Source organism: Euprymna scolopes, chromosome 22 (genome assembly GCF_053919585.1).
Source record: "Euprymna scolopes isolate OS-2025 chromosome 22, ASM5391958v1, whole genome shotgun sequence".
In the NCBI taxonomy this organism is placed as follows: domain Eukaryota; kingdom Metazoa; phylum Mollusca; class Cephalopoda; order Sepiida; family Sepiolidae; genus Euprymna; species Euprymna scolopes.
Window position 1 is genome coordinate 9,358,377 of NC_136503.1, and position 24,847 is coordinate 9,383,223.

Below are 24,847 nucleotides of genomic sequence, written 5' to 3' on the forward strand. Positions count from 1 at the left end.
GTTCCAATTATAAAATTCCTTAGAATTAAACGCATGTTAAATTTGCTATCCTTACTTTATTACATATCTATTTCTATACATTCAGATATGTTTGTGGCTTTATAAATTTGTATGTTCAAGATTAACTTCTAACCAATTATTATGAATTATTCTTAGAACACAGCAGCTAGACATAATGGATCCTGATGTGAGGTTTTAAGCAAAGAGGATAAAAGCCCGTTGTGAAAATTCATACCTTTTTTTTTCTTTTTTTTTTACATTTTAACAATAGGCAAGAGACATCAATTAATAAAAAAAAATTCCAAATTTCAGTTTCTTTGGAGTATTTTAAAGGGTTTTTAGGGAACAATGAGGATAGCAGCGCAACTGAAAATTCTAATATTTCAGATTTTTATTGAATTTGTTTGATAGTCATTAGACACCAATTAAGCAAGATTTTCTGAAACTCAATTATGTCTCAAAACCCATTAAACTTAAACCTTAAATTTCATACATTTTTTAAGTTCAAAATCATATAATGATCAAATAGGATTTTGTGTAATTTCACTTTAATCTCATTAAGTCAAAAGCGGTGCAAAACTGTTCTGAGTATATTTTAACCATTCTGAGATAAGCATTGTGTGATATATATGTGTCTGTGTATATATGTCAGCGGTGGTACCCACTCGTGTCAGCATCTTGGGTCTTTTCATTTATCACTAGTTTCCTATCTTTGGGGTGTATGATTATGTATGATGTGAATTAAGTCCGAATCTGTGGTGGAAGAGTCATGGACAGTGTTCGCAAGGGAGGGTGGGTTCTCATTCTTCTAGGGGTCTATCCTAGGACCTCTGTTATTCCTAATATTCATAAATGACCTCCCTGGCAAAATTGCCTGTGAGATGTGTGTATATACTGACGACACCACACTCTATAACAGACACGACAGGAAAACAAATGAACACATATCTAAAGAAATGGCAGAAGCACTAGAGGATGACCTCCGATCTGTAGTGGAATGGGGACATAAATAGATGGTCACATTCAATGCTGCCAAGACAAAACTAGTTTCCTTCAATAATTACAAGAAACCTTCTCTGCCACCAATAGCAATGGCCAATGACTATCTGAAAGTACATCCTTTAAACTTCTCGGCCTAGTGCTCTCAGGAAACATGAGTTGGAACAATTACATTGAGAGTATCGCCAGGACCACTGCAAAGAAGGTAGGTTCTCTCTACCATGCTAGAAAACTACTAACCCCTGAAAGTATCCTATACCTCTATAAGGCCACCATTTGGCCATGTATGGAGTATTGTCATATTTGGGCTGGTGCATCTGCTACTAGTCTCTCGCTTCTAGACAAGGTTCAAAAGAGAGTTGCCAATCTGATAGGTCCTGAACTGTCATCTAAACTTCAGCCCCTGTCCCATCGACAAAATGTTGCATCCCTCTGCCTTTTCTACAAGTACTTTAACGGTGAATGCTCTGACGAACTGCAAGCACTTGTGCCCCCTCGACGTAAATACCCCGACAAACCCGACAAGCAGCTAAATCCCACCCCTTCATCGTAGAGATCCCTAGATGTAAGAGAGCCTTCTACTCCACTAGTTTCTTCCCCAGGACTGCTAGACTTTGGAATTCCCTGCCGGGTCCCTGCTTCCCCAACTGTACTGACATGCAGAAGTTCAAGTGCAACGTGAATCAACATCTTGCTGCCCAACTCCCTACACAGTACCCCTGATACATATGTCCCTGATAGTAGCCCCCTACAGCAAAGTGGCAATGTGGCTTGTTTGAGGTGAAAATGTAATTAAAAAAAATAAATAAAAAAAATAGGTCACATAGGAATATTTTCCTTATGGACTTTGGGTAAACCATACATCCTGGGACGTTGTGAATCCACAGAACAAATTCGATCATAAGTTTCTTTGGAAAGCCATCCACTTGTATAAACCCTCAGCAATTAATTATGATACTGTCTGGGGTTCTTCAAAAGTGAAATTATATATATATATATATATTAGTTTTTATAAAATTATGTATACGAAAAATATTTTCAAAACTTAAGAAAAAAAGTCCACAAAAACCAGCAGAGTGTTGATTGCAAATACAAGAGTTAAAGTAAATGGATTATGGTGAAACGATCCAATTAAATAAAGATAATAGAAATCATTGGTTTCACACAGCAAGTGAATATCTCCTGCATTCAGTGTGTTTTAATGCATTTGATATTGAAAGCAAGAATTTAGCAAATAAACAATGTGTTGCTTTGAAATAATTGTAAAGATTGCAACAGAGGTGTTGCTGCTTAAACACACTTTGGAAATTATAAAGATGGCTTGCTAATACGCAGAATAAAACATCTTTAAAAAATCTTTATTTGAAAGACCAATTCGCAAAAAGAATTAAATAGGTTTCGTGGAACTTGTTTCTAATGAGTAGAAATTCTTGAAAGACATTTCTATTTTTTGGAATTGAACAAGGCGAAAAACTACAATCTGGAAAGAATAACTTTTACAAGAGTTGAAAGAAATTATATAATTTCTCTCAGGTTTAATTGTTTACAATTTTTAATCAACTTAAACATTTCATACAATTCACGAATCTAATAGTTGTAAACAAGTCAAAGAAACCTCCATATTTTTCGCTTCAGTCGCTTCAGTTTATTATTTTTTAACTACTTTTCATGTCAATATAATTTTGATAATTACGTATTCAGTTTATTTTATTTTAACATCCTATTTAAAGAAATTAACTCTACCAGAATGTTACAAATGTGGAGGTTGATATCATTTCGCCGAGATGGGAATACATTTTGAGAGCATTAATATAATATAGAGTTGATTACTAGTGGAACAGAGGTGCAGGTGCAAGGCACAGCATGAAACATATGGGAAGAAAGAATGCACGCATGTAACAGACCACCAGAGAGAGAGAGAGAAAGAGGGAGAGCCTACAACAGAAAAAAGTGTGCAAACTTGCATCACAGAGAGAGTGCATGCATGCATGCAACAGATTCAAAGACAGCGCATGCATCACAGTGTAAGAGAGTGCACACTCACATCAGAGAGAGCTTGAATGCAACAGATGCACACAGAGTACATGTACAACAAGTGCAGAGAGAGCGTGGATCACAAAGAGAGTATGCACAACAGACACACCAAGAGCACACGTGCATCAGAAAGCACATGAAACAGATGCACCTAGAGAGAACACACACATCACAAAATGCATGCATACAACAAATGCTTCAGAGAGAAAAGAAAGCTTGTGCATCAGAGCACACGTATTAGATGCAGAGGAAGAGCGAGTATCAAATAGAGCATGCACATCATAGAGAGAGTTCGCACATCACAAAGAGAATGAGAGAGTGCGTGCACATCAAATAGAGTGTGTATGCATCACAAATAGAGAGTAAGCGCATAAGACGCTCACAAAGACAGAGCACCCAATAGATGCATACTGAGCGCATGTGTGCAACAAGTACACACAAAGAGAGTGCGCGCATGTGTGCACAAACGGCACAGAGAGAGCGCATATGCGCAACAGACGCAGAGAGAAGAGCAGTTGTGCACAAAAGATGAACAGAGAGAGTACGCGCATCACAGGGAAAACACGCACATCGGAGGAAACAAATGTGCAACAGATGCATGGAGAGAGTACACACGTCAAGGAGAGAGAGGGAGAAGGAGAGGGAGAGCGAGAGGGAGAAAGAGTGCACAACAGAGAGAGAGAGAGAGTGTGCACAAAACAGAGAGAGAGCAAAACAGAGAGAGAGAGAGAGAGAGAGAGAGCACAACAGAGAGAGAGAGCGAGAGAGAGCACAACAGAGAGAGAGAGAGAGCACAACAGAGAGAGAGAGAGAGCACAACAGAGAGAGAGAGAGAGAGCACAACAGAGAGAGAGAGAGAGAGAAAGAGCACAACAGAGAGAGAGAGAGAGAGAGAACACAACAGAGAGAGAGAGAGAACACAAGAGAGAGAGAGAGAGAACACAACAGAGAGAGAGAGAGAGAGAGAAAGAACACAAGAGAGAGAGAGAGAGAGAAAGAACACAAGAGAGAGAGAGAGAGAAAGAACACAAGAGAGAGAGAGAGAGAGAAAGAACACAAGAGAGAGAGAGAGAGAGAGAAAGAACACAAGAGAGAGAGAGAGAGAGAAAGAACACAAGAGAGAGAGAGAGAGAAAGAACACAAGAGAGAGAGAGAGAGAGAAAGAACACAAGAGAGAGAGAGAGAGAGAAAGAACACAAGAGAGAGAGAGAGAGAGAAAGAACACAAGAGAGAGAAAGAACACAAGAGAGAGAGAGAGAGAAAGAACACAAGAGAGAGAGAGAGAGAAAGAACACAAGAGAGAGAGAGAGAGAGAGAAAGAACACAAGAGAGAGAGAGAGAGAGATAAAGAACACAAGAGAGAGAGAGAGATAAAGAACACAAGAGAGAGAGAGAGAGAAAGAACACAAGAGAGAGAGAGAGAGAAAGAACACAAGAGAGAGAGAGAGAGAAAGAACACAAGAGAGAGAGAGAGAGAAAGAACACAAGAGAGAGAGAGAGAGAAAGAACACAAGAGAGAGAGAGAGAGAGAAAGAACACAAGAGAGAGAGAGAGAGAGAGAAAGAACACAAGAGAGAGAGAGAGAGAGAGAAAGAACACAAGAGAGAGAGAGAGAGAGAAAGAACACAAGAGAGAGAGAGAGAGAGAAAGAACACAAGAGAGAGAGAGAGAGAGAGAAAGAACACAAGAGAGAGAGAGAGAGAGAAAGAACACAAGAGAGAGAGAGAGAGAAAGAACACAAGAGAGAGAGAGAGAGAGAAAGAACACAAGAGAGAGAGAGAGAGAGAAAGAACACAAGAGAGAGAGAGAGAGAGAAAGAACACAAGAGAGAGAAAGAACACAAGAGAGAGAGAGAGAGAAAGAACACAAGAGAGAGAGAGAGAGAAAGAACACAAGAGAGAGAGAGAGAGAGAGAAAGAACACAAGAGAGAGAGAGAGAGAGATAAAGAACACAAGAGAGAGAGAGAGATAAAGAACACAAGAGAGAGAGAGAGAGAAAGAACACAAGAGAGAGAGAGAGAGAAAGAACACAAGAGAGAGAGAGAGAGAAAGAACACAAGAGAGAGAGAGAGAGAAAGAACACAAGAGAGAGAGAGAGAGAAAGAACACAAGAGAGAGAGAGAGAGAGAAAGAACACAAGAGAGAGAGAGAGAGAGAGAAAGAACACAAGAGAGAGAGAGAGAGAGAGAAAGAACACAAGAGAGAGAGAGAGAGAGAAAGAATACAAGAGAGAGAGAGAGAGAAAGAACACAAGAGAGAGAGAGAGAGAGAAAGAACACAAGAGAGAGAGAGAGAGAGAAAGAACACAAGAGAGAGAGAGAGAGAGAAAGAACACAAGAGAGAGAAAGAACACAAGAGAGAGAAAGAACACAAGAGAGAGAAAGAACACAAGAGAGAGAAAGAACACAAGAGAGAGAAAGAACACAAGAGAGAGAAAGAACACAAGAGAGAGAAAGAACACAAGAGAGAGAAAGAACACAAGAGAGAGAAAGAACACAAGAGAGAGAAAGAACACAAGAGAGAGAAAGAACACAAGAGAGAGAAAGAACACAAGAGAGAGAAAGAACACAAGAGAGAGAAAGAACACAAGAGAGAGAAAGAACACAAGAGAGAGAAAGAACACAAGAGAGAGAAAGAACACAAGAGAGAGAAAGAACACAAGAGAGAGAAAGAACACAAGAGTGAGAGAGAGAGAACACAAGAGTGAGAGAGAGAGAACACAAGAGAGAGAATGAACACAAGAGAGAGAGAGAGAAAGAACACAAGAGAGAGAGAGAGAGAAAGAACACAAAAGAGAGAGAGAGAGAGAAAGAACACGAGAGAGAGAAAGAACACAAGAGAGAAAGAACACGAGAGAGAGAAAGAACACAAGAGAGAGAAAGAACACAAGAGAGAGAAAGAACACAAGAGAGAGAAAGAGAGAGAGAAAGAACACAAGAGAGAGAAAGAGAGAGAGAAAGAACACAAGAGAGAGAGAGAGAGAGAGAAAGAACACAAGAGAGAGAGAGAGAGAGAGAGAGAAAGAACACAAGAGAGAGAGAGAGAGAGAGAAAGAACACAAGAGAGAGAGAGAGAGAGAGAAAGAACACAAGAGAGAGAGAGAGAGAGAAAGAACACAAGAGAGAGAGAGAGAGAGAGAGAAAGAACACAAGAGAGAGAGAGAGAGAGAGAAAGAACACAAGAGAGAGAGAGAGAGAGAGAAAGAACACAAGAGAGAGAGAGAGAGAGAAAGAACACAAGAGAGAGAGAGAGAGAAAGAACACAAGAGAGAGAGAGAGAGAGAGAAAGAACACAAGAGAGAGAGAGAGAGAGAAAGAACACAAGAGAGAGAGAGAGAGAGAAAGAACACAAGAGAGAGAGAGAGAGAGAAAGAACACAAGAGAGAGAGAGAGAGAGAGAGAGAGAGAGAGAAAGAACACAAGAGAGAGAGAGAGAGAGAGAGAGAGAAAGAACACAAGAGAGAGAGAGAGAGAGAGAGAAAGAACACAAGAGAGAGAGAGAGAGAGAGAGAGAAAGAACACAAGAGAGAGAGAGAGAGAGAGAGAAAGAACACAAGAGAGAGAGAGAGAGAGAAAGAACACAAGAGAGAGAGAGAGAGAGAAAGAACACAAGAGAGAGAGAGAGAGAGAAAGAACACAAGAGAGAGAGAGAGAGAGAAAGAACACAAGAGAGAGAAAGAGAGAGAGAAAGAACACAAGAGAGAGAGAGAGAGAGAAAGAACACAAGAGAGAGAGAGAGAGAAAGAACACAAGAGAGAGAGAGAGAGAGAGAGAAAGAACACAAGAGAGAGAGAGAGAGAGAAAGAACACAAGAGAGAGAGAGAGAGAGAAAGAACACAAAAGAGAGAGAGAGAGAGAAAGAACACAAAAGAGAGAGAGAGAGAGAGAAAGAACACAAAAGAGAGAGAGAGAAAGAACACAAAAGAGAGAGAGAGAAAGAACACAAAAGAGAGAGAGAAAGAACACAAAAGAGAGAGAGAAAGAACACAAGAGAGAGAGAGAGAAAGAACACAAGAGAGAGAGAGAGAGAAAGAACACAAGAGAGAGAGAGAGAAAGAACACAAGAGAGAGAGAGAGAAAGAACACAAGAGAGAAAGGACACAACAGAGAGAAAGGACACAACAGAGAGAAAGGACACAACAGAGAGAGAGAGAGGGGAAGAGAGAGAGAAAAATAGCACAACAGAGAGAGATATTATTCATCAACACTGCATTGAGCTGTACATTGCGCAGTGATAATATGACATGCACACACACAAACAGTGCAACCTAGTTAGAAAATCGAGACTGACGTGAAAAATCAATAAGCACTTTGTTAGAGAACAAATAAGTGAATGGAAGTAATTAGGCGCTGTAGCTCTTAAGCGAGTCAGGATCACACAAAGTTGGCATTTAGATACACATCCCCTGCTCCTCACAATCATGCCACTTAATAAGTTACACCAACATACTGTCTTAGTATAAGTGTTCTAATGAAAAAAAAAATCAGTTCTGCTGCTTGTTTGTTGTGTAGGTCTCATTCATTTTTGGAGGATAGTGAAACAGTATAGTTGGTGACAGGATTGGTACATCGGTTTCCAATCATAACAAAACAAGACGATCGTATAGAGATTCAGTTATGGCGGTTTTTAAAAGATCAAATTAATTAGTAATTAGTTATATTTCATCGACACCTACTTGACGGATCTAGTGAGGGTTATTCTAAAAGGAAAATGGTACTTATCTCAATTTCTTTTTGCATTATGTACTTCAACAATAACTGCCACAACTGTAATTAAACGTAGCATTAGACTAAACGAAAAACTATGCAGGCATTACCTTTTCATATATATATATATATATATATATATATATATATATATGATGGACTCCTGTCGATTTCGACGTATGAGGTTCCGCCACAACAAGTGGTTCAGAAATCCACATAATTTTCGTAAGCATTTATATTTTTAGTCATTTTTCATAAAGCTTTAATTACCATTGATGTACGAGAGATATACAGACGTAAGATACAAATACAATAGTGTGAGCTTAATTATTATCCAGTCTTTTGTGGATTACTCATGTATAAAGGCTTTTACAAAAAAAAAAAAAAAAAAAAAAAAAAATGAATTATGACCTTTAAAAACTGCAATGTGTTCAAACAATATTGAAGTGGGTCTTTAAGAATTACTTGGAGTAAGATGGATTTGATAATTGAATTGCCTGACATGAATTTTAATATTGTAACATAATTGCACATCTGAATATCATTCCCAAAATGCCCCATTTTCCATTTTATTAAAGCTAGATTAATGTTTCTTGAATTCTAAATTTTTTAGACAATGCATTAAATATCTACTGTCTCAAGAAACTAGGATTACATAAATGTTTGAAATGGCAATGTCCTTTGGAATTTGAAGCAGTGGAAACATTTCGTTCGTATATGGCCTTCCATTGTTGGGTCCGTACCGAACAGCATATTTTATTATAAAGTCGGCCAGAGGATTAGTCGGCCAAAATGTGGCGAAACAATAACTATGGAAGGCAGTAAGTACTGAAGGTAAGAGACTCAGCATTCCTATACCGCTGCAGTTAACCACCTGATGAAGGCCAGAGGAATGGTTAGCCGAAACGTCATGAAACAACAAGTATGAAGACTAGTATAACAGTCCACAAATACATATACAAATTACTCATCTCAAAGGATTACAATAATAAAATAAACAAAGAGTACATGAAACACTATTGAGTACCATTTCAGCCTATAAAACCAGTAATGGGGAAACTGAATCTATTGTGATCACTGACATACAAGTACCGTTGGGAAAGGTATGAACACCCACAATTACATTTATGTGAAAAATAACGTGTTTGAATAATCGCATACGGTGATTTTAAAATTAAATAATTTGAAAAGGATGGACTTCCTGTAAAAACAGATCAACACACCAAACTGGTATGAGTGTATCTTCTAATGTTCGTTACAATGTTTTAAGCAGAAAACTAAAATATAGAATAAGTTGAAAAAATAAAAAATAAAAATAGGAGATATTCTCAGTATATTTTTATTCAATCAGGTTAATCAATTATGGTTGGTAAAGAAAATGCTATTAAAACTTTTAGCTTGGCAGAGGCAGACTTACCGACAGAGCCCCCTTATAAAGATTCTTGAACATATTTACTTACATACTTTTACCTCTTGGCTACTAGTTTCATTCAATTTGCATATTTAGCACTGAAAATACTATTTTAAATGTGTGACAGACTAAGCAAGCCTCCTATCGATATATAACATATGTAAAAATGTTATTTCAAACCTGGATATCAGTGATCAGCCAACATAGATGGTGACAAATGGATACATAAAAATTGGAAAGAGAAATCTGAATATCAAGCAGGCAAAGAGAAAAGGCAAAATAATGGAGAAAATGGCATGAATTTCTAACAGAGAAACATTAATGGTGCCTTTCTGATTACAGCTCTTATGATTCTAATGCTAAAGGCGGCAACAACAAAGTCTACAATTGGGCAAAAGATGAAACGAGCCCTTAGTGATAAAAAGTAAGTAAAATAGAGGTGGCATTTATAGCGTTTGCGCTCTACTTTTAAGCCTTAACGTAGAAAGAAACAAAAACACAAAGAGGGAATTTTATTGTCTTCATTTCTGAATTTGACTTGCTAAAATAAACATGGCTGATATGTTTGTTTTTAATAAAGTGCCAATAAAATGTGGAAAGTCGTAAGAATTTGCATTCCTATGATGTGTCCATTTAACCTGCACTTTTATAGATGAAAACAGTATTTCAAACAGAAGTGTAATGGCCTTACAAATCTACAATAGATGGACAAAGAGATGCTTCAACAGATAAAATAAGATGCATTCATTCAATTTGTGTATTCCAATTCCTGCTGTAGCTGTTCCTTTGAACCTGAACGCATTAAAATTGGTCAGTCATCTCATAAGATGTATAGCAATAACATACTGAATTTTTAAGAGTCTACGCCCATTTTAAATGGCTGTACAAAAAAGTTTGCAAACTTATTTAAGGCGCCTCATACCTTTCCCAACAGCACTTATATGTCAGTGATCACAACTGATTCAAGTTCACCATAACTAGTTTCAGAGACTAAAATAGTACTTAATAGGGTTATAATTAGGGTTAGGACAACAATATATTCTTTTCATTGTTTTGACTCAAGTGTGTATCCGTTGATATCTTATATGCTTTTATATAGAATGATGTGGTTCTTGGTTGATTAACTGTGTCGAGAGTCAAAACAATGAAAAGAATATTCTGTTGCCATAGCTCTAGCACTAATGCAATCTTTGATTGTTTTCATGCCATTGACTGAGGAAGCCTCTCCAAGATTGCACCTAAAATAAGATAGGTCTATTCAATCTGAGTATCTCGCAATTGAAATGTTATTTCTGACTTAAGTGTGACAAATTGATTTATCGACGAAGCTTCTCATATAGATGCATGGATATATCTAAAAAAGCTATTTCAAACTGAAACGTAACACACTGATAGAGCCTCATATGAGAAGGTTTGCCCAATATAAATAAAGAAAAAAGACCCATTATTGGAAAATGATAAACATATGAATTTAATATAACAGTCACAGTAAAAATTAACATTAAAAAAAAAAAAAAAAAAAAAAAAAAAAAAAAAAAAAAAAAAGAGTGTAATCTAATAAATCCATGAATGGATTCACATTTTTATTTATAGTGCTCCTTGAGATATCGCATATCACATTGCAAATCTGTCTTTGGACAGAACATAAATAATGACATAGTTCTGTATAGTAAAATAATATTGACCAGGAGCTTTTAGTCAGTAGTTCAAGAGGGGCATCCAATAATAACAATTTGTACCATTTAATATTTACGATTAGGTATGGAAAAGCAATAAACCATCCAAAAATTGGATGAATGCCTCCTACTGAGATAGAAATTTATAAACAGGATGGAATACTGCTGCCATATCTCGGCAGGAGCAGCCTATCCTGCCTTGACAGAGTACAAAATAGACTTCGTGGCTTAGTGGGGGATGACCTTTTCTCTTCCCTGCAACCTCTCTCCCACAGAAGAGACGTTGCAAGCCTATCTTTGTTTTATCGTTATTTCCATGGCAGGTGCTCGTCTGAGCTCCAATCTCTAGTCCCCCCTCGCAAATCTTTTACGAAAAACATGCGTCTAGCTGAAACCAGCTGTCAAAAATTTTCCCCACTCTTTATCTGTGCCTAAATCAAAACGTAGATTCCATGAACAAAGCTTCTTTCTTAGAACTGCACGCCTATAGAACTGTTCCGTCTGCCTGCTTCCCACCTGACTACAACCTCGATGTTTTCAAGTCCAATGTAAACAAATTCCTGATGAACCGCCCCCTTAAGTAGACATTTTTATTAAATCTCCACACTAATGTACTGTACATGCAATAACCCTTATCCCCGAGTGACTTCTGGACCTTGATAAGTGGTGATCACCTTGTAAAAAAAAATAAAACAGAGGGAAGGGGGTCACACGTTGAATTTGGCAGAGAAAAATGTTCAGATGAGCTACATTTATTAATTATTATAATTCATCTGAAAGAATATCAAGATTTCTATCCCCACCCCTTTCAATTTATATATTAGCACCATTCGTCTTTCCTGTTTTCAATGTCCCCACCCCACCCCCGTTTACAACAGTTTCTTAGAAAAATAAAACAATTTTTTTGGAAAAATTGACATTCCCCTTTCATTCTTTAAATGTAAAAATTGTTCATAGTTTGTTTAAAAATGGAAAAATATTTGTTAAAATGAATAGAAACAAAAAAAAGGAATGTTTTTCAAAATGAAATAAACTATTTTATTTTGAAAATTAAATAAAAAATATTCTATTTCTTATTCACAATTCTGATCACCAAAAACTAGTTCCCTGGAGAAAAACTCCTGAAGATCTAGAAATATCTATTTCTTGGGTTCCTTTTTATGTTGAAAAATTTTATAACAAGATATACAACCATTTATGTTCATTGAGCACAAAGCAAAGCAACAGTGACTCATGTCTCAAAGGATTTCGAATCAGTAGATAAATTGAAGTGCTAAAGCCATTTCTAGATAAAGAATCTTGACCCACAAGACCATCACACACTTCTTTGAATGAATTGCCTGCAGAGAGAAGAAACGAGTTCCCAAGAGAATGGAAGTAATCTAATTACACCACACATGAATATCATGAATATCAGTAGAGTTGGGAGCAAGTGAAATCTCAAGCAGTAGACACTCACGTATAAACAAAACGGAGCAAAATATTAAGAGGAAATGGGGAAAATATAGAAAGCATTCGTTTTTCATGATCACCATATTTGGCTTACCATTACTAGCAAGAAATCTTTATATTAATAAAAATGTGCGATTATTCCTTGCCTATGTTACTTGTCACTACAGGATTTACATTTTTTTTTTTTTTTTTTTTTTTTGCAGTGCATCTATAGGACTGGACCGATATTAATTTGAATTCTTCCGATTTTAAAAAGGGCGGGGTATGAAAATGGTGTCTTATTTAATATTTGCATTAACTGTTTGGCAAGAGCTTGACCATTTCCAGTATATTCCGTAATTTACAATCGGAAATATTCAGGTTGATGTGAGTCCCCTCCTATAGAAGTACCTTATTTACTACTATTGATCTGTGAATACCTTTATTACAAGACGCCTATCCAACCATTGATATCCATGACAAATATCACCCTCCCTAAGAACTTCCTTCAAACTCCTCAGCCTAAAATTCACAGGCATTATGAACTGGAACAAATGCATTGAAGACATTGCTAGGACTGCTGCAAAGAAGGTGGGTTCTCTTTATCATGCTAGAAGACTTAGAGTATCCTGTATCTCTACAAGGCCACCATTCGTCCATGCATGGACTATTGTTGCTACATCTGGGCTGGTGCATCTATCACTAGTCTTTTCCTCTTGGATAGGAGTCCAAAAAAGAGTCTTCAATCTAATAGGTCCCACTTTGTCAACTAAGCTCCACCCCCTGTCTCATCGCAGCAATGCTGCATCTGTGTCTGTTTTACAAGTATTTTAATGGAATGTGCTCTGATGAACTTGTTACACTTGTGCCTCCTCGATGTACATATACCTGAAAACCCCACTTTGCAACAAAATCATGCGAATTCATTGTTGAGGTCCCTAAAGCTTCCTACTCAAATAGCTTTTTCCCTCAAACAGTTAGACTTTGGAATTCTCTTCCTGCTACCTGCTTCTCTGATTGTACTGATATGCAGAAGTTTAAATGTAACGTAAACTAACATCTTGTTAATCTTTTCTACGCACGGTCCCAAATAGTAGCTCCTTACATCCAAGTAGCGGTATGGGGTGAAGGCGAGTATATAAAAAAAAAAAAAAAAAAAAAAAAAAAATTACAAAAATGTTAGTTAATTTTGGAAACATAGGATTCTTAACTTGTCTCAGTAATTAATTACTCTCATAATTTCACATAATAGTTTGTTTACTAATATACCAGGAGATTAGAAGTCAATCCTCAGCTGAGTCATACAAAAAACTAAAAAAATGGTAAGTGATGTTCCATTGCTTAAAAATTTAGAGTAATAGAATTAAGAATAAGTGGAGTAATCTTGAGAAAGGAGTAGTATTTTCTCTTCCATCTCAGTGTAGTAGTTAATGAAAATGGAGCCATTATGTCATCCTCGGCTATAGTCAAACACCTTGCCTTTTTTCTTTTCTTTTTTCCAGATACATTTATTTTTTATTAGGATGAGCGATCTGTTATTGTATAAAGTGTAATCGCTATAGTATTAGTGGGTTAAGGAGTGGAAACGTGATTAAATGATAATACTTTCTCTTGATTGAAGTACAGGTTGGTATTTGATATGCAAAAGTGCTCAACCACAGACGAGAATGATCCAAAAGCTCCCTTTTTATTAGCTAGTACCCCAAAGTGTAGAGGAGAAAACCCCACCCACTTATTTTAGGATGTCTCCACTTTTTCTGGATCTTATGTGAATGTGAAGTATCAGTTTTTGAGTCTTTGTTCTAACTCAACCAAAAATCGTAGCCCAGTCTCCAAACTCATTAGCAAACATTCTAACAATCATATCAAATGGGCTAGCAAGATAATATTAATTATCAAGACCATAACCCATTCTGACCTATGCATTTCGTCTCGTATCCCATTTATCAATATCAGACTTATTAATATTCATTTGTTTTATTGCAAACTCCTTATCAATTAGATATATGCGAGTGGAGGTGGACTATATCTTATATACTAGTAGGGCTACCTGGCAATATAACATTTCTATTAAAACTTCCATCTCTATCCACTTCTCTTAATATTTTTCTTTTCCCTCCCTCTTCTCAACCCTATCTTTCTCCTCTGCACAGACCATTCCTCTAACTGAACACACACACACACAATTATGGCTGAAAAACCGAAAATATTAAAGATATTAGGATGGATTAGTTCCCGTACATACTTAAACAGCGCTCAATACACGAGTATAGCTAAGAACTAGTATAAAAAATACTTATGGGAAGCAAGCTCTTTATCTGTGCCTAAACCTAAACGTAGATTCCATGAACAAAGCTTCTTTCTTAGAACTGCACGCCTGTGGAATTGTCTTCCGTTTTCCTGCTTTCCGGCTGACTACAATATGGTTGTGTTCAAGTCTAAAGTAAATAAGTTCTTGATGAGCCGTTCCATATAAGTTATTAAATTTACCAAATTTTCATTACTAATGATTACTATATTGACCAATTTCTACTGTACACTCTTTAACCCTTATCCTTGAGTGGCCTCTGGGCCTTGATAATGTGGTGATGCCTTTGTAAAAAAAAAAAAAAAAAAAAAAAAAAGCTACACAAAACGCTCAAATTCTTAGAAGTGAATCAAACGTTTATTGGTAATTTGCTTGCAATATGTGTATGTATACATGTTTAGGCAGCATGTTTTCATTCATGCAAACAATATGGAATAACACAAAATGTTTTTGTTATCAAGATCTTTAATTTTAAAACCGTTTCGAATAGTCCATTTAGTATTTTGTTTAGTGGAATGTTCAACAGTTAAGAAATGGTTAATGTTAATTACTATGCTAGACACTTCAAAATCTTTGGACTAGTTTTGTAACTAATATTATGAGTAGGATGTCTAGTTTTCATATAAATAGCTTCATTAGTTGTCAGTCATTTCATGGTTTATAGTTTTATATTAAATATATCCCTGTATTGAAAAAGGGGTTAGACATGATTTTTAGATATTAACAAACTGAGCTAGTGTCAGGGAAAATACATGGTAAGCCTATGGAAAATTACTGTGGTAGTAAAACCAATGTAACAATCAATTTTATTTTTAACTAGCAGATGTACCCGGCATTTCACAATATTAAACATAACATTTAATTCTTTAAAAAAAATTAAAATAAAGCATCCCTCTGCTTGTTCTACAAGTATTTTAATGGTGAATGCTCTGACAAACTGCAGACACTTGTGCCCCCACGACGTAGACACCCTCGACAAACCCGACAGGCAGCTAAATCCCACCCCCACACAGTAGAGATCCCTAGATGTAAAAGATCTTTCTAGTCCAGTAATTTCTTCCCCAGAACCGCTAGACTCTGGAATTCCATTATAGGTTCCTGCTTCCCTAACTGTACTGACATGCAGAAGTTCAAGTGCAATGTGAACCGACATCTTGCTGCCCAAATCCCTACATAGTGCCCCAGTAGTTGCTGACCCTGATAGTAGCTCCCTACACCAAAGTGGCAATGTGCCTTGCTTGGGGTGAAAATGTAATAAAAAAAAAATAAATAAAAATAAAAAAACTGAAAGAAACTGAGACATATGCATGCAAGTATTGTTTTTTTTTTCTAAAAAGTTCACTTCTTATGAGTAAAAAAAAAAAAAAGGAAAGTTCACTTCTTATAAGTAAAAAAAAAAAAAAAATACTCTAGCTGAGTAAACTTAAAGACAGCGAGTCAAGTATGATAATCATTAGACCAGCTTGCCATGATCTTTAAAAAGTGTTTTCAAACCTACCTATTTTAACATAAGCAACTGTCATATGAACGATTCACGCATGTGCAGCCATGAAACAGATGACAAACATAAAAATCTGATGATTCTCCACCCCACCCCAAGTACGAATTTTTCAATTGTGACCCCTTAGAAGCCCTTCTTTCCAGATGAAAACCGAATAAAAAGTTTTCCACATGCCTGAATACCCTATATACCAAATTTCAAGTCTGTAGATCCAAATTTGTTGAGTATATAGGTTGAGAGTTGTCCTCATACACACATTCTCACTTTTATATATAGATATATAGATTATTGTCAAGAATAAATCTTCTTAAAAGTGCATTGAAACTGATACATAAGATCGTTTATTTTATGTTTGTTTGTTTGTTTGTTTTTAGGCCTGAAAATAGTTATTAATTACAAAGTTTAATGTTTTCAATCTTTAAAATAAATGATAAATCTTATTCTAATATTACAGTAGATGGGGCATACATATCAAAGTATATCTTTTAGAGCTTTTTCATTCAATTTCAAGATTTAATACATTTGGTTACAATAAAATTAATAAAATGGAAATTAGCTGATCATTATTACTATTATCTAAGTCTCTATGTTAATGACTATAGAGTATTTCTGTTTTTTTTTTATAGAAACGACATTGATAACCATTTTCTTTGATTACAGATTTGGCAAATATTGGTTATTTGGAGTTCAGCTTGGTTTGGTAATTTGTCATGTGGTTTCAGCAGGACAGAGCCACATGCTACATTGCGTGATACAATCAATTTACTGAGAGAAACATTTGATATACAAATAATTTCACAAAATGGACTTGTCAACTGGCCAACTTGTTCATGCGATTTAATCTCATGCGATTATTTTATTTGGGGATATGTAAAGTCCTATGTTTACTCTGATAAACTAGACACAATAAACCACTTTAAAGACAATATTCAACACATTATTGCCAAAATATAGTTTAATTTAATGTGGAGAGTTATGAAACTTGAAACTAGATTACACCATAGCTGCAGGGACCATATACCCGAAATTGTATTTAAATTATGAATGCCAAAAATTAATCTTTAAAATAAGTCACATATTTGTATAATAAAAATATTTTTCTGATTTATTTTAATTTAAAGTTCGACACCCTAACAAAAAATAAAATAATCATTCTTTTAAATTTTGTAAACTCATTGTACATAATCACATTTATATGTACTAAACACTCATTTTTAAGTTGTAAATTACTAGCCGATAAAATAACTGAACAACAGTAAAAGGCAGTTCTGAACACACCAAAATTCACACATGCCGGTGATTTAATGAATCATAAGTAGTCGTGAAAAAGAAAAAAAAAACAAAAAAAAAAACAATGGAACAGGGAAATTATATAACCCAATTTGACTTAAATACAAAATGGCCAATTAAAAAAAAAACTCAAATAAAACCCCGTGTTATTTATTAGCATAATCAAAAACAAAAATTAAAAAATATTGCTTTCATAATCACAGTAATTAATGTATAGCTTTTAATATATATATACTCGCCAGAATAAAAGTTAATGTGAGCAATTCTGAAAACAATTTCTATTTCAAACGATTGAAGAGAAAAAAGGGGAATATATATATATTAGAAATACAAAGCTTACGGCAAAGGTTAAATATCCATCATATAATAAATAAATAATAAAGATAGACAAAATGAATATATATATATATATATATATATATATATGTGTGTGTGTGTGTGTGTGTGTTTGTGTGTGTGTGTGTGTGTGTGTGTGTGTGTGTATACACACACGTTTGAAGCGAAAACAACGCATTATAACAAAATAAACACATTTCTTTTGTTTGAAATTTATATTGAAATTCATAAATATATTTCGAAGGAAACCTTCATCTTCAGTATGTCTTTTTTTTTCTTTTGTCATGTTGTCGTTGGAGCAGAGAATCAGCAAGTAGAAGTTCGTTTGTTGTTTTTACGGTAGTTTTTTTTTTTTTTTTTTTATCTCGGAACGGTGCGTTTGGTCGCGGGATTCACGTTAAGATTTTTGTTCCTTAGAAACGCTGGTTGAGTTTGAATAAAATAAAATACGTATTAGATACGTTTGAAGCCAAAACAACGCATTATTACAAAAACAACCAGCGCTTCTAAGGAACAAAAATCTTAACGTGATCAAACGCACCGTTCATAGATTAAAAAAAAAAAAAAAAAAACTACCGTAAAAACAACAAACGGACTTCTAGTTGCTGGTTCATGAATTTCAAACAAAATAAATGTCTGTTTATTTTGTAATAATGCGTTGTTTTGGCTTCAAACGTATATAATACGTATTTTACTTTATTCAAACTCAACCAGCGCTTCTAAGGAACAAATCTTCACACACACACATTATATATATATATATATATATATATATATATATATATATATATATATATATATATATGCTTGTCAGTAAAATTGTTTCCATCGGTAATCATGACGGCCAAATATTAGGCTTGTTATTTTAGATCGGTTTTTCTTTCACATTGAAGGCAGGTGAATAAATAAGTTGGAAGAAAATAAAATTTATAACGTAGTGTCAAAAGGAAGAGGAAATACAAAGAGAAAGAGTGAATAAAAATATATATTTTCAGGAAAAGAGAAACGAAACTGCTGATGATGTGATAATGTCTACTGCGAGTTTGCAAGAAGAGTACCAATAGAAATCAATACATGATTCTCGGAGACAAAAATTGCTCGCTGTCAAATAATAACATCTATAAATATCTCAGTGGAAACAGCAGATGTTCAGTCAACAACCACAGATTTGGACTGCGTGGCTAAAGCGTAGCATTTTTTTTTTTTCTTTTTCTTTTTAACCAAAATAGAAAATGAAGAAATTAGCATAACTTTTAAAAGGGCGGATGATGTCTAATTTATTAGGATTCGTTTGTTGCATCTTCCTTTGTAATCATTAAAAGCAAAGTTACTGTATAAAACACACAATGTATATACATGAAACAGCATATGTATGTGTGTCTATGAAAATATTTAACAGATAAACTCTTAAAAAAAACTACTGGTCACATAGCACTGAAATTAATAGGAAATAGTAATTATACACCAAGGATGGTTTATAATGAGTAAAATCTTTGTTTGGATGGATGAATAACATCTACAGAAATATGTCGGCAAGTTAAAATGCAAAATACTCGTTTCAACTTGCCGACATATTTCTATTACTTTTGTGCATGTATAAATTCATTCATAGCTTGAAGTGGTTTTAAATCTTATCTACCTATCGATAGCTCAAATGGTAGGTAGCTGGAGTGGTACATGTTTTGATTTGGTTTCTAGCTGATGGCATTTAAGTCATTTTTTTTTTTAACTTTTAACATACACACATATTTATTTAATAAAGAATTGCCTCTGTGATAATAAATATGAAATCTGCATGAATTGAAATATATTTAAGCATATTTTACGACTGGGCAAGGCTGGGTGACCCCTACTCATATATAGATCAAATTTTCTGTTAAAAATATTACATCTAATAGTTGCCTCAAACGAATCACGTGTTTAACATTATTAAGTAGACGCAATATATATTTTAAAAGTACTTTTGAAAGCGGCCATTTTTTTTTTTTTTTTTTTTTTAATGTTTCAGATTGTTTCCTCTCATCTTGGTTGTCATTTTTACATTTCAGTTGTTGCACTCTTCAGTCCATCTATGAAAGCAACTATACAGAGTGCGTTTAGTCCATCTTTGGAATCAACCATACAGAGTTAAAGTCAGATAAAATCTACTACAAGCTAAAAATTACAAACTAAAACTGTTAGGAAAGATATAAACTCGCAATCCCATCTATAGGTGAAAATAATTTTAAAAAGAAAGTTTAATCATTTGCATACTATGAAGCTCTTACATACAATACATATTGTTTTGACATTAAATAATTAAAATAAATAAAATGTTTCACTGTGAAACGAGACAAAATCTGTGTTTCTTCAAATTTTTCCTTTTCATCAGCAAATAAATCACATTCTATGAAGAAAGCGGAAGTTATCAATACGTATGGTGTACTGCCAGTTCATATATGGTGTTGAGTGTGTCAAATCGACAGGTAAAACAAAAAACTCATCTTAAAATCGCATGAAAAACACTTGTCTAGCTGAAACCACTGTCAATAATTTTCCTCACTCTTTAACTGTGCCCTAATCAAAACGTAGATTCCATAAACAAAGCTTTTTTTTAGAACTGCATGCCTGTGGAACTCTGTTCCGTTTGTCTGTTTCCCAGCTGACTACAACTTGGTTGTCTTCAAGTCCAACATAAACAAACTCTTGATGAACCGCCTCCTTAAGTAATCTACCAAATTTCCATTACTAACGACTACTATAACATTGATTACTGTACACCCAATAACCTTTATCTTCGAGTGGCCTCAGGGCCTTGATAAGTGGTAACTCCTATGTGAAACAGAAAACCCCATTAAATACAAAATACTGTATATCTTTTACACTGGAATTCTTCTCCAAAGTTATGAACAGAGGACACCAAAACGACAATTTGTGACGCATGTAGAATCAGAGCTATGTAATAAATGGTTGAACTCGTGAAATTTCAAAAGGTCTAGTATTCACCTGATAAATATTCTACCACTAAGACCTGTTATATTTTAGCAATACGTAAGCAGTTTTGAACCATTGCTTACTTTTGCATTCTAATTTTTGCTTCGGATTGTTAGAATATGCTTTGACTACTTTAGTGTTATGCCCACTTTTGGCATTTATAGGTGTTTAATTTCCCTTAACTCTTGTGTTAATTGATGCTAGCCCAGATGTAACGACTTAGCTAATAAATCAAAAATGACTTTGTAACTTGGTTCGGATCTCTCAACCAGCAGTAATTATCACTTCCTGCACTGATGATTGCAAAAGTATGAAACACTGTCAACACATGAAAGTCTGTAAATACAAAAATTATATATATATATATATATATATATATATATATATATATATATATTATACACAAATGCACTCTACTTCTCACGTTTTGACTTGAAAAACGAAAGGGCATATTTTTCAAGACTGTGTGAATCAAACAGGCTATTTTGATATTTTTCTTTTAGGTTTATTCATGAACAAAATCTGAATACAATTGTTTTTTCCTAAAAATGCCATATCAAAATCTTGAAGTCAAAGTAAAGCTTAAAAAAAATACAACTTAATGACACAAACATTCTGATACTTCGTTTGGGGAATTTTTTTTCATTTTGTATCGCACCCCCCTCCCTCCTCTCATTTTTAAATCAGAGTCAGATAATTTTCAGACTCAGATCCAACAATTCTACTTAGAAAACACTCAAGAAAGGTTATGTGTCATTATAACTACATAATATAAAAATTATTAATTACCATTAATAATTTACTTATAATGAAAACTAATCTCAATAGATTATACATGGTTTTTCTTAAATTTTATATTTAAAAAAATATCTATTTTGATTATAATGTATCCTGTTTGAATAATTATCATGAAATACGCAATTTAATAAATAATCGAAAGAGTTGTCTCCTCTTTGGTTTGGTAGCTGTTTTATGATCATGAAATTGTCAACAAGTGTTCAACAGATGTGAACGCTGTTAGTTTAGTAAACAAGACCGGCGCTCCATTAACCTGTACTGAATATACCTTTCTTTTTTTTTCTTTCTTCAATATCAAGTGTTTTGTATAAAACTCTAGGTTCTTGCCTTTATTTTTGCAATCGCCAACAAGTTTTTGCAGTTAATAAAGCAGTTGTTTTTTTTAATATAAAATCATTTGCATATTTCATGCCAGCAATAAAGGAAACACAAAACATAGAAATACAAAACAGGAGGGAGAGAATGCGTGATTGATCTAATCGATATCCACGAAGAATCTGCTCTGGTCATTCATGCAATAATAGTGATGGTAAACACGCAATTTACCTGAAAGTGTAAATCGGCAACTTTTGTTCGATTGTACAAGCAACAAAATATCTAAAAGCAAAATCATTACTTTTTCATATTTTCTTGTGTACTGTGTATCAGCTTTTGAAGCATTTGTTTAGGCTAATTTATTTATACACAAATCTTTTAAGATTAAAAAAAAAATGAAATCAAAAACAATTTTATTAAGTCAAAATACCTTTCAACCTTTCATTTTTTTTCATAAAATAATAACCCTTCATTAAGTTTTGCATTTAAAAATACAAATACTTTTACAACTTTCATTTAAAAAACTAAACTTCACTTTAAATTCATAAAACATGACCAAATCCAAAGTTGTACAGTTGCTATAAAAACAAAAAATGTTCTAAAATTTTCACTCAAATCCCTAATAATTATTAACAAATTATTTTAAATGAAAAGTAATATTTTAAGAGAAAACTATTAAAGATTCTTATAATTTTATATTGAACCACAACTATTAGTAGTAGTTCGATTCACATATAAAAATATATTTTATTTGCTTTTGTTTTCATGGATATATTTAATCTCATGTTCTTTTCTGAAATAAAATGATATTCAATGTTTAAGAAAATAAGGCAGATTCTGAAAGCAAACAAAAAAACAGTTTTTCTCTCAAGGTTAAAAGCTTTATTTCAAGCAAATGTTAAGACTATGTTTATCATGAAAACTATGAAAAACAATAAAATATTAAAGAGCTGAGTTAATAGACAGCCAAATAGTTTTAATCAATATATAATAGATAAGTAGTGTCTCCATTTGTAGTTCTCTCTCAGAAGCCCTATACCACAGTTAAACAACTTCTGACATTTTATGAGGAATCCCATTAATTTTATAGTAGGGATTTTTATATTATGCAGTTTTGCATTTATGCCAGAAATTTATAAACATTTTTAGAAACGGAAAACAATAAAAATGGTAATATGGGGTTCAGGACTGGGAATAGGAGTTCACCAAGGTCTCCTTCATTCTTAGGCTACATCAGAATCCCTTCTAATTATTATACACTGTAGATCTATATTTGAGGTTTTGTGTCTTCAGGAGGGTACTACTACTAAAAACCACAAATTCTTATAGTCTCCAAAACTACAGAATTGCATAAAATTTGGTCTTAAAATACATTTTAGCATATCAGAAGTGCCAAAAGTTTCATGGACTTTTTTATGACTATTTTATTTTTATCTTAAATTGTTCCAATCTACAACCCAATTTACACCATTAACGATTACCACCTTACATTCAGTAACGCTTATCCTCGAGTGGCCTTTGGGTTTTGATAAGTGGTGACTCCCAAGTAAAAAAAAAAAAAAAAAAATCTATTTCGTTGAGATAAGGATTTTTTTTATATATATACACTTCTGAGTTTGTTTTTTTTGTTTTTGTTTTTTTTTTTTCTTTTAAAAATACTTGGGTTGCTGGTTGTTGATTTATTTTAATTTGTCCAGTATTATTACTTATTAAGTCATTTTAATGCTTGTCCAATTATTTGAGTAAAAATATTACTGCTTCAAGTCCTTAATCTCGTCAAATATTTATTCATGGTGCTTTTCTTATATATTCATGATCAAATGTTGTACCACTGAATGCAGTTTAATGTCATATATTTAAGACAAATTCTTTTTTCACCCATGGATGAGAACCTGATGAGTATTATCACACTCAGGTCTAAGAGGACGTGGGAATAATTGGCTTTATAACAGCAAATTGTTTTATTTATTAAAAACACATGTTGAAAAATCCTTTTTTTACACATGGATAAAAAGGTGCATAGCATTAATTCATAAAACCTCAATATATTAATTTTATTAATTTTTCATTCATAAAGCAAGAAAAATAGTTTTTAATTACAAATTCACTAATTGATGAATTCTACTAATCTGTATCAAAATTTTACATTGTATACAAAAATAATAAAGACTATGATAAATAATCTATATTGATAGAATAACAAAAATATTTTTTTGCATCATCATATTTGGTTTAACATCCGTTTTACATGCTCACATGTGTTAGATGGTTTGTAGAAATTGATTTGCAGACTTCCTATCTCTGGCCAGGTCTTTATTTGTCCTTTTCCTGAAGTTCATTCTCATCACTTCCTCCCATGTTTTTCTTGTCCTTTCCCTGTGAACTGATTATACTACTTCAATTCTTCCACATCCACTAAGCCAAGAACTCTCATTCATTCTTTCATTGTGGCCATACCATAGAAGTTTCAGGTTTTACACATCTCCCGATACTGTTCAGATTTAATCCTTTTCTGTCATCAGAACTATGTGTCTTTAAGATGCACATTACACATGCATCATATTCTCATACCATTTCTATCCATGCAACGCATATCCCCAACCCTCATTTGCTAAGTTTCACTTCCATAAATTATTACACTGCATACACATGCCTGATAAACTCCTTGTTGGTTAGAAATGTCAACATAACTAAAGTAATTACACATGGAATTATTTCTTTTACTACTGATAGAATAATTACTTTAATTCAAAATGCAATGCCGTAAATTACAAGGAAATTCTTAGAATCCTATTTAGAGTTCCATTGCTATTCACTCTCTTCCTTTTTTACTCAAGCACAGGGCTGACAGTATGGAGATAGTTACTCTATGCATTCGTCACATAATCAGCTCTCCTCCACATTCTCTATATTGGTTTACTTGCTAAGTTTTCACTATTGGTTTTTAGCTTCTTATTTATGAATTTGAAAGTTTAAAAAAGAAAAATTGAGGTATCAATTTATTTTTAAGAAAAAAGTGAATCAAATGAACGCAAAATATTCCAGGGCAATGCCGGATATGAATGGCTA

At 34.1% G+C, this 24,847-nt stretch overlaps 1 protein-coding gene across 22 annotated transcripts in view; it reads right to left on the reverse strand.

Annotated features, from left to right (window-relative positions):
* LOC145243881 (kinesin-like protein KIF13A) overlaps window positions 1-24,847 on the reverse strand; it is a 1,028,209-nt gene that overhangs the window by 741,628 nt on the left and 261,734 nt on the right. The gene's annotated exons all lie outside the window — the stretch shown is intronic.